Source organism: Artemia sp. Qi Xiang Cuo, chromosome 12 (genome assembly GCF_049724085.1).
Source record: "Artemia sp. Qi Xiang Cuo chromosome 12, ASM4972408v1, whole genome shotgun sequence".
In the NCBI taxonomy this organism is placed as follows: Eukaryota; Metazoa; Arthropoda; class Branchiopoda; order Anostraca; family Artemiidae; genus Artemia; species Artemia sp. Qi Xiang Cuo.
The window spans coordinates 60,747,826-60,759,279 of record NC_142805.1 but is presented as its reverse complement, the minus strand read 5'-3'; the positions used below and the strand labels follow the sequence as shown (position 1 = coordinate 60,759,279).

The window sequence follows — 11,454 nt, the reverse complement described above, 5'->3', positions numbered from 1 at the left end:
ACAAAACCTTAATTAATAAAATTAAATCCCAAAGTTAGGTATCAATTAGATATCTTTAGAAAAATTAGGTATCAATGTTAATTACAGCCTAACTTACTTCAGCTCAATTCAGAGGCGTGTTTTGACCATCATAACAGAAATTTGTTAGTGAATTTCTAGCTACCCTTCATGATGACCACTACCCGGGTACCTTATAACTAAGAAATACGAGATAAAAACACTTTTTGAAACTCTTTTACCAAGATGTAAATGAACCCTTAATAACTATATTATCTGGACATAGCAATCAGTAATCAGTAATCTCTTGATGAAGAACACCGCCTAACTCGTTAGATAGGCTCTTAAATTTGCGCTGCCCCAAGGGTGGTCTTCGCCCGGGTAGCATCTTTGCACCTGTATCTCTTCTTCAGTCATTTAGTTAATTCTTAGATCTGACTATTGCTGGACTCTGCCAGTATATACATATAAATAAGGAGTAAAATTGAAGGCACTCTAAGAGTGATAAATCATTCCAAAGCAGGTAGCACAGTCACATTAAATTGCTTAATTCGTCTATAGCCCTAATCTCAGTGGTGGTTCTGGCCTCCCTTGCACCCGGGGCAAAATTTTAATTAGTGCTCCCCCCCATGGGCGCCCATAAGCTGAATTCCAAGGGGGGCATACCTCGTCTAATTGGCACTTTTAATGCTATATAATAGAAATCTCAGAACAAAAATGTAAAATAAGGCAGTATCATTCAGCCGGAGGGAAGGGGGGCGAGCGCCCCCTCATGGGCGCCCTCTCCCACAAAATTTTCATTTATTAACAAGATTATTTTCAATCTATTATTTAATTAACAAATTATTTTCTTATTTATTATCTAAGTTAGTTAATTATTTTAATTAATATTATTTAAGGTACTTCTACATGGGCTCAAGATGCAACTAGCCCCAGAAGCGATTCTTGAATTATGAAAGAGCATAAAAAAAGGCATCAAATGAAGTTTTCACTTTCATCCTAGCTAAGTCATTGCGCCACCTATATATTTACCGGGCAATGTATAACCTGGGCTATATATTTGCACATTAGGTGGGGGGGGGTAAAGTATTTTGGTAGACACCCGAGGTAAATGATAAGAGAAACTAGTCAAACGGGTTCTTTCAACGGTGAATTGGATTGCAAACAGTGGTTTCTCACTGCGTTTACAATATTTAAACTTCAGTTTTCTGGAGTTAAGGAGGGAAAAGGTACCTAGGTTAGGTTACGTACTTAATATTTGCTTTACCCCCACCCCCTAATGTGCAAATATACAGCCGAAATTTGTTTCTAAACCATTATATGTTCATAATATTTGTCTTTATTTCATTAGTAATTTATTAGTAATATGATACTTTTTAGACTGAGAGATGCCGTAGACAAAGTTTTAAGAGAAGAGCAGTGCGGTTTTAGAAAAGGTAGAGGATGTGTCGACCAAATTTTCACTCTTTGGCTAATAATTAAGAAGTGCCTGAGTGTTCAAACACCATTGGTCCTCAGTTTTATAGATTATAAGGAAGCGTTTGATTCAGCTGTTAGAAGAGCTTTAGTGAAGGTCTTATCTTTGAATGGTATACCAGACAAATACATTAAAGTGATTAGTGCTATGTACAAGAATAACACTGCTGCTGTTAGGGTAGGAAGTGAGTTTAGCAGCTGGGTTTATATTAAATCAGGAGTTTTATCCCCCTTTATATGGATTATTTTGATGGACTTTGTCTTAAGGAGCACGGAAAGGCAATGGGAGACCACGGAATCAAGTGGGGAGGAAAAAGTCTCCTAGACTTGGATTATGCTGATGATTTAAACATCCTAAATGAAAGTGTGAGCAAAATGAATGAAGTTTTAGAGGTTTTGCGAGTTCAGGGTGCTAGAATTGGTTTGAAAATTAATATTAGTAAGACTAAGTCACTAAGGCTAGGAATAAGTGAAGATGAAAAGGTGACATTGGGTAATGAAAACATTCATCAGGTGGTCAGCTTCACTTACCTTGGTAGTATTATTAGTAAAGATGGTGGGAGCAGGGAAGATTTTAAAAGTAGAATAGCCAAGGCTCAGGGTGTTTTTTCACAGTTAAAAAAGGTCTGGAAGAATAGGAAGATAAGTGTGCAAACCAAGATTAGAATATTAGAAGCACAGTTTATAGAATTAGCAGTATGATCATTCCCTATCTCACCCATTATAAAAACCCGGACCGGGGTGCGAGCGCTCCAGAGAACGTTTTTGCAGATATAAACATAAGCGGCATCAGACCTTTTCACGGGTAGACAAGTCAGATTTCTCTTGGACGCGAAACTTGGTTTCAACGCTGGAACACTAATTTTGAAGAAACTAATTTTAAATTAATTTATTCCAATACATACATGAAAATCGGTAGTTAGTAGTGTAATGTTATTATTAGATGTTTTTAGGAATGAAAAATAGGTTTCGAAGTCTCAAGTTGGTTTCAAAGGCATTTTGAGAAAGTTTCTGCCAAAATACGTGTTCCAGGGTAATTGGACCGCTAACGGCAGATCAAATGAGAGGAGCTATTTGTACGCGCGATATATATATATATATATATATATATATATATATATATATATATATATATATATATATATATATATATATATATATATATATATACACTACGAAAACTTTACGAAAAAGAAAGTTTTTTTTAAAGAAAAGTAAAGGCCATATTAAACTTAAGATCAGTAGAAATAAAATTTTCTGAAAGTTTCCTAAGAATTTTACGAAAAACACTTCTTAACAGACGTTTGGTATTTTCTTGGATAGGGATATTATGAAAACTTTTACCGCAGCAACCAATAATTAGAATCCAAGTCCTAAAATTGGGCTCAATCAGGAATCCTTATCGCTATCTAAATTCACAAAGTGCAAAGATTTTCAAACAGAGGTGTTTATTGTTTAAAGTTCAGGAAAGGTAAATATCGTAGAAAATAAACATCACGACGTGAAAAAAAAATGATAAACCATCTAGTGGCGGATCCAGAGGAGGGGGGCGAGGGGTGTCCCCCTATAGTAGTCTAAAGTAGCGTAATTTACCTAATTAACGCAAGTTTGCATTAATTAAACTTGCTCCTAACTTAATTTTATTGTATAAACCTATTTTGTCTCCCGCCCCCTAAAAAAATCCTGGATCCACCCCTGAAATCATCACACCTACTCTATCATTTATTAGAAGAAGAAAAAAATCCTTGCTTTCACAAATTTCATCAACCCCCCACCCCTTTTTTATAAAATCATACAGAGGCGGATCAATTGATTCCACTGGATGTAAATAGTAGAATAAGTAATAATTTGTATATAAGTTAAGTCATACCTGTAAGATGGGACACTTGCAAACCACTTTGCTGGCACAGCAAGTTTTTTCCTGCTTTTGCAATTACGAATAATGCACTTCGTAACCATTTCTCATTGATTGACGAAAACACACTAACCCGCTAATGCAGAAATAAGTGGGAGGAGCTTTTTGTTCGCACCGAGAATGAAGACCAGAAATGATCTGCGATAAACTTACTGGATCAAGAAGGCACACTTGTGCCTCTATAGAGAGGCGACCCACCACAATGTTAAGTGATTTCAGGTCCTAGAGGTCGCAGAGAGACGGCGGTAATCGCATTTTGTAGCCCAAGCTCAAACTAAGAAACTTGCAAAATTTCATCCTCCTCCGACTTTATCTTCATGGGGTAAACTGGGCCGGAAGTTTGGACCCTCCCACCACAGCCCCCTTTAACGTTGTCCGATTGGGCTGAAATTTAGAGGTTAAGCTTTCCTAGGGCTCGGAAGCTTATCCTCGAAATTTCAGCTCAATCCGATCACTCCTTCCCTGTTTTCAAAAAACCAAATATAGCCACTTAAAATTCATCATCATTTCTTTTTTTTTCTTAGCCACGCCTACAGGCCACAGTTGGCAACAGATCCGGTTGAATGAGGACTCATTCGAAGAAGAATTCGACCTGTTAGGGCCTTTTGATATTTTCAGACCGAAAAAATTATCCCCCTAATTTACATTTACGAAACACCTTAGTTTTTTTCAAATAATACAGATAAACAGGTTAGACATGCTTTGTTATGAAAATATCTGCGCGTCAAATTTCATAACAAAGCATGTCTAACCTGTTTATGTGTATTATTTGAAAAAAAACTACGTTTTCTAAAGAGTTAAAGAGGCTGAGTTACAAGGTCAACCCTTAAAACGTACAGGGATTAGGAGGCACAGTTGGGGGGGCTGTTAAAGAGGCTGAGTCACAAGTTCGAACCTTAAAACGTACAGGGATTAGGAGGCACCCTGTACGACGTGATTTGAGTATTCAGGAATTAAAAGCCTTAACACAAGAATGTTCAAGAGCGGGGGTTTTGGGGGCGGCAGCCCCCCAACTTCAACTCCTGACACGATCAGCTAACAGTTAGTCAAGCAATAATAAGTAATAAACTGTACAAAAACGTGCAGAAATTATTTGAAAAAAACTACGTTTTCTAAAGAGTTAAAGAGGCTGAGTTACAAGGTCGAACCTTAAAACGTACAGGGATTAGGAGGCACAGTTGGGGGGCTGCCGCCCCCAAACTCCCGCTTTCGCAGCCTTTAAATAAAAAAAAAATTGAAACTGAAAGTAAGGAGCGACATTAAATCTTAAAACGAACAGAAATTATTCCGTATATGAAAGAGGCTGTGCCCTCCTCAACGCCTCGCTCTTTACGCTAAAGTTTTTATTGTTTAAAAAAAGAGTTGTGAGAAAGTCAAACTTTAGCGTAAAGAGCGAGGCGTTGAGGAGGGCACAGCCTCTTTCATATACGGAATAATTTCTGTTCGTTTTAAGATTTAATGTCGCTCCTTACTTTCAGTTTAAATTTTTTTTTTATTTAAAGGCTGCGAAAGCGGGGTTTGGGGGCGGCAACCCCCAACTGCGCCTCCTAATTCCTGTACGTTTTAAGGTTCGACCTTGTAACTCAGCCTCTTTAACTCTTTAGAAAACGTAGTTTTTTTCAAATAATAATTATATAAACTGTGATTAGAAGCTACAGTGATGACAGTGGTCAAATATGGCTCTGAAGCATGGACGCTCCGAAAAGCGGATTTGCTAGATGTTTTCCAGAGAAATTGGTTAAGATTGGTCTGGGTACCCGGCTGATTGACCGTATTTAAAACAATAGGCTGTACGAAAAATGTGGTTCAATACCACTCTCTAGGGTTATAATGAAAGAAAGGTTGAGGTAGCTAGGTCATGTTGTGCAGATGACGAATGACCGATTGCCGACGGTTGTCCGTTCCGGCCACCCGTCTAGGGCTAAACAAAAAGCAGTTCGTCCTCGTCTCGGGTGGGAGGACGTCATAAAGGAAGATTTAAAGGTAATGGGACCTTCTTGGGCGGGTGTAAAAAGAGAGACTTTGAATCGATAGGGGTGGAGGAGGATCGTGTGTAGCTGTGTTGACCTCATGTGGCTTGGTGCTGCGGTGAGTTATTAGTTAGTTTAGTTATTTCATTAGCATTAACCAAACTTCGCATATCGCGTATCTTGTAGCTAATAGAACAGTACCAGTATTTGGACAGTTTGAAGTTAGAAAACAATTCTTACTTCATAATATGCAGAATAATTGTACCTAACACATTGCATGCAGATCCGCTGTGCTTTACCCCGCCCCCACCCTAATGTGCAAATATATAGGCCGAATTTCTTCTAAAGTGTTATATTTTCAACATATTTTGTGATATTTCATTTGAATTGAGCGTCACAGAAACACGTTATAATTAAATGAAGCACTTGAGTGTTTGCCGTATAATACAAAAGTACCTTATTCAATTATTTTTAAATTACTAATTAATTAATAATTTATTAATTATTTTCATTTATTAACCTTGGTACTTATTCAGTTACCGGGCAACACGCGAGAATTATAATGCGAAGATCAGATAGGATAATAGCCGGTTAGTCTTCAAGTGATTGAACAAAGAGTTTCTCACTCCGAGAACTATATTTAAACTTTAGTCTTTTGGGGATTAGGGGGAATAAAAGGTGCCTAGGTTGGGTTAGGTTACGTAATTAATATATGCTATGCTTTACCCCCCCCCCTAATGTGCAAATATACAGCCCAAAATTTGTTTCTAAACTATTATGTTTTTATCATACTTTGTTTAATTGATTAGCATTAACCAAACTTCACTTCTCGTGTGTTGCCCGGTTACTAAATAAGTACCTTAACTTCGACCTCTACTTTATTTTAATAAAAATAAAATTTAAAAAATTATAAAATGATTATAACTGATAGATTATTTATTTGAAATTTTGGTACTTGTGTCTTATAGCCACCACACTCAAGTTCTGTCGAGAAGTGAAGTTTAGTTAACGCTAATGAAATAAAACAAAATATGATGAAAACATAATACTTTATCAACAGAATTATGAAAACTACAACAAAAAATTATGGAAGGGGAGCCCAGACCGCATTATATTAAATACGTAACCTAATCTAACCAAAATACCAACAAATATTTAATTAAAATATAGTTACAATGTAGTTTCCCACCGAGCCGAAGCTAATATTGTCTGGTATAAAGACCATGAAAACCGGTTATTGGCTCATGTTCGCCATACAAGATCTTAAGGGTGGTGTATAAGACAAAAGTACCGAAATTTTGCACCTTAAAATTTCTGTGCCTGGGGCAAGTGCCTCTTCTGTCCCTCTCCTAAAACTGTCTCTGCCTAAACTCATTAACTGTGTGACAGCAGTCGTGCCCACAATGGGACGGTCTGGAGCAGAATCTTGGAGGGGGGACCCAATGTGACAAGGACGCCAATAATTTACCAAATTGACAAATTCATTCTTTAAAAAAGGGAAAAAAGAATGGGGATGCCAGAAAAATCTTGGTTGGGGGGGGGGGCTGGATCCACCAAGGCGCACACACTTGAAGAGAAAATAATTATGCATCATCCACCTCCCTAAACTTTTCAGCTGTGGTGTCACTCAGTATCTTTGGTGACACTCTAGTTCGAGGGACTCCAAAGAAGGAAACATCTTAATAATCAAGCAGTGCTATTATATTTCTTGTTTTGTGATCTTTTTGATATTCGTGTTTCTGACAACCCCCTCCCTGATTGTCCCTAGGATATACAAAAAATAAAGTAAACATTAAAACAATGAAATTCTCACTTTAAAATATGTAACTTGTTTCTATATTCCTTCGTAATGTTACCCAGAATCCCAGATTTGAAAATCATTTTTAAACATATTAGATCTTAAATTCTTTTGGAACCCCCAATTGCATTACCTATACCTCGTCCTAATGGTCTTGAGCCCCCTCCCCCTCTAAAGCTTTTATTTCCTCTGTTGGAAAACTGGTGTGTTTATGGGTACTGTTTTATTAGCTGTAACCCACGCAAAAAGAAAAGTTTGGTTAATGCTAATGAAATAAAACAAAATATGATTAAAATATAATAGTTTACAAACAAATTTCGGCTATATATTTGCACATTAAGGGAGTGATGGGTAAGCATAGCATATATTAAATACCTAACCTAGGTACTTTTTTTTCTCCTTAACCCCAATGTTTAAATATTGTACAAACCACTGTTTGCAATCTCGGCATAGGATTTCTCCGTTGAAAGAACCAGTTTGACTAGTTTGTTTAGCATCTTCCCTATACAATATATCGCGTGGGTTGCAGCTAATAGAACAGTACCCGTTTATGTCCCATTTTGAGCTAATCATAATATGCTTAATAATAAAAATTCTTAATTTACGTCCATAAAATTTATATTTACGAATTTTCAGAATCGCTTTCAGTTTAACTGCGTCCCATACACGCCTCCTATTATTGCCTGGGTATAGCCCTAGAACACATGCAAAAGTTCACTGAAATTTAGGCTTTAGGAAATATTATTTCTGTTGTTATCTCCCATTGGCAGTTGGTTCATAATGCCCCCCCCCCCCAAAAAAAATGACAACAACAACAAAACTAGTAATTTTGTTTATGTTGGATGGTGCTATATATAGGTAATAGGAGGGGGGTGTCTTGGATGAAGTTAAGCTCCAAGTGAATCTGATAAAAAATGAAGTAGGAATTTTGTTATTATTATAGTGATTAATTCCAATCTGAGTTTCTTTGTGTTTATTGTCAACGCTACGATCTTATGATGCCATCTGGTGGGAAGAGAGCCTAAGGCAACATTGTCCCCAGGCTTCAAGGGCTTCACGCCTCTGTATAAACTGTACTATTATCGATGAAATAATATATACTGCTATCAAGGTCGTCCCCTCCCCTGAAATGTTTGTCCGACCCGCAAAAACATAAAAAAAATGAAGACAGACAAATATTTTATGCTTTTTTAACGTGTTTTTTTGTCCCCCCCCCCAAAAAAAAAAATATATTTTATACCTCCCCCACCCCCGGAAAAATCCTGGATACAGACCTGATTGCTATGATTCGGTATAACCTATAATTTCAAATCGCAGTAACTTATAACTTGGTGTATCAAACAATTTCAAAGTCATTTTGATTTTTTTTTTTTTTATATTAAAAAATTAATGTTTTTGCAACACAGTGCCTTTCGAATGCCTAAGGCAGGTTTCCAAATAGGAAAGGGTTTTGGGCCTATGAAGTATCGCAATGTTTCCCGACATTTAAGATCTTGGGCTGGAATAGCCAACATGGCGTAAAGTTGTCATTTTTCCAGATGGGGCTGGACCCAATAAATGAAACTTGTTTGGTTGAAATGCTTGAATAATGAATACTTTTAGACTCCATGGCATATTGTTCAAACAATTTTTTTTTTGGGATGCTTGGTTCCTGTAGTTAGTACTTTTCAGGTGGCTTTCCCTGTGCATGAAATTTGAATATGAGTCTAGCTTGAGTTTTATGATCAAACTAAATATGTTTGATTGAACTAAAATCCATGTTTAGTGACTTGGATTAAAATTAAGTTAAAAATAAAATAAAAATTAAACTTTAGAATAAGAACAGTGGTTTGAGTTTTCAACATCCTCTTTTACAAAATTTTCATAAAAGGAGAGGTGCGCGTAGTTGTATTTTTTCTATTAATGAAGGAATTGCAAAACAATGCGTACATTTATAAGGATTATTAGGTACATTTATAGTTAGGTACATTTATTAGGTACATTTATAATAATTAGGATTATTATTGCACTTACTCGTCACTCTTATCAGTTAATTAACTTAAGAAAAAATTTAACTTTCTCCAGAAAAAAGCTTGCCACGCTTATAAACTAATAATCTAATAATTTTTTAAGCAACATTTTATGATGATTTTGTCATTACTATATGACAAGCAGCATGTTGTCATTACTTTCAGCTAAAGGACTCATTTGAAAATCAAAGCAAAGTCAGAAACCCTGAATTGGCCTATATAGGGGAGGGGGCTGAAATTCATTTCCGATAGAAATGCTTATTATATTCGTAATCAGCATAAAAAAAGGCATTTAATGGTGTATTCACTTTTGTCCTAACTCAATAATATGATTTCGTAGAACTTTACCGTCAATTTTTTAATGTAACTTTTAAACTATCCTCATTTTAACAGCAATGATTTCTTTCTTCTGGAACATTGAGTTATTTAGTTTCTTGACGTATCTCCAGCAATAAGTTAGGATTTCCAACTTTGAACCTAATAATCTCAGATTTCTGCCAGCTTTTCGGGATTTGGGATTGCTATGAGCCGTCTGACAATATGACACTTAGAAAACATTTTTTTTTCAGTAAATGACTTGAAATAAGTCCTGAAAATCTGACCTACTGATATCCACCAACCCTTAGTTAATCGACCTTTTCCGAATCCTTGTAGCGAGTCCTTTTGACGAAGGATCTAAGAATCCTATATGTGTGAAAAAGGATTCTTTGATACCGGGAGCTGGTAAAGCGCATGATTTTTTCGGGGGGGGGGGTAGTCAAAACATACAATATGGAAACATACATATACATTTACCCAAGTAGGCTAAGTAATCGTTGACCGCCTAAGAAGTGCTAAGAAATTCGAAAAATGGAGATTTCAGGGACCCCCTCCATGTGTACATGCTTTTACAGGAGCGTATTATTAATGCCATATTACATAGTCTGAAAACATCGGTTAACACTTAGGAATGTCTTTCTGGCGACTTAGTAACGACGGAAGACTTTGGAGCGAAATGAAGCTAAAAACCAACGAAAAAACATTAAAGGGTAAAACTGTATAGTTTAGCTGGTGAGCTTCAACATGGAATTTCGATTGAGGTTTCTAACTAAATCTGCGTGGTATCCATAATTTTATCAGCCCGAACCTCGTGGCCTTCAAATAATTTTGAAACGCTGACTTGTCTTTTGGTTTGAAGCTTGCAAAATATGTTCAAACTTAAAAATCATTTGATTAGTTCAAGTTGGCAAAGGAGGGCCCAGCTGACGGCAATTGGCAACTAAGTTACACCTGCTAGGAATATTAACTCTTTGAACTTGATAATCAATCCCCAAATAAGGGTCGTCACCAAGGACGTATACAAGGGGGGCTACTGGGTTTGAACCCCTTCCCTAAAAATTTTTGTCCGACTCATAAAAAGTATCAAAATACACACAAAAAATTGATGTGTTTCGTAAAGTTTTTTGTAATCCCTCCCCCCTTCCCGAACGAAAATCCTGGATACGGCCTTGGTTGTAACTCATTATTAGAGTGAAAATATGTAGCTGGAGACATAGAAGCAAGTCCATTTATATTTAATTGAGCAATGAACCAATAAAACCGGGGTAAGGGAGAAAAGGTCCTTGGGAAGTTGCACTCCAAGTATGTATGTCATTGAAGCTTTAGAAAGAGATGTTTAGCCGGAAGAAGTGTTTTTCTTTTTTGACACCTACCCTTTCCCCAGTCTTGGAATGTTCTGTTGAGACAGGATAATACAGTTTTAAATTAAAGTGCAAAGGATATACAAATTAAAAAATGTTTTACCCCCCGAATCCACATTAGATCTAATCATACCTGAAAACATTCATTTTCCCTGATTTTTCTTTTGGTTGTTTCAAAACTATGACATTCTTAGGGCAATACCGCATTTTCAACAGTGTTGCCACGGTTAATCGTAGAAAATATAAGCGAAACTTGTTAGTTAAGTTTAAAAAAAGCCTTTTGCCTATAAAATTTAAAACACTAGCAATCCGTTGATTCCAAAGACGACTGGAACACCAAAGGAAAGTTACATTTCTTAACTTGTTTGGCGCCATACATTTCTAGTTTTTTTTCGTATTCTCACTCACGTGTCTTCTTTTCAAGTTTGGCGCCCGCTACTACCACCAACTAAATAACTGCACATGGAAGTCTTTTCACTAAAATTAGAATTCCCAGTTGTTTTTTTTAATTTTTAAATATATGTGGTTGCGTAAATTTCCATTACCCAGTTTCGTACAATGTGATCTCATTTTTCACTGTCCTCGGTACAGTAAAAAGAAGAAGCGACTA

General features: G+C 36.5%; 1 protein-coding gene across 1 annotated transcript in view; it reads left to right on the top strand.

The window, feature by feature from the left end:
- The first annotated feature begins 430 nt into the window (after positions 1-430).
- Positions 431-11,454, top strand: part of LOC148946363 (ras-related protein Rab-23-like) — a 173,936-nt gene continuing 162,912 nt past the window's right edge. The window contains exon 1 of the mRNA XM_089098404.1: positions 431-520. The gene's annotated coding sequence lies outside the window, so the exon portion shown is untranslated. The remainder of the gene's footprint in view (positions 521-11,454) is intronic.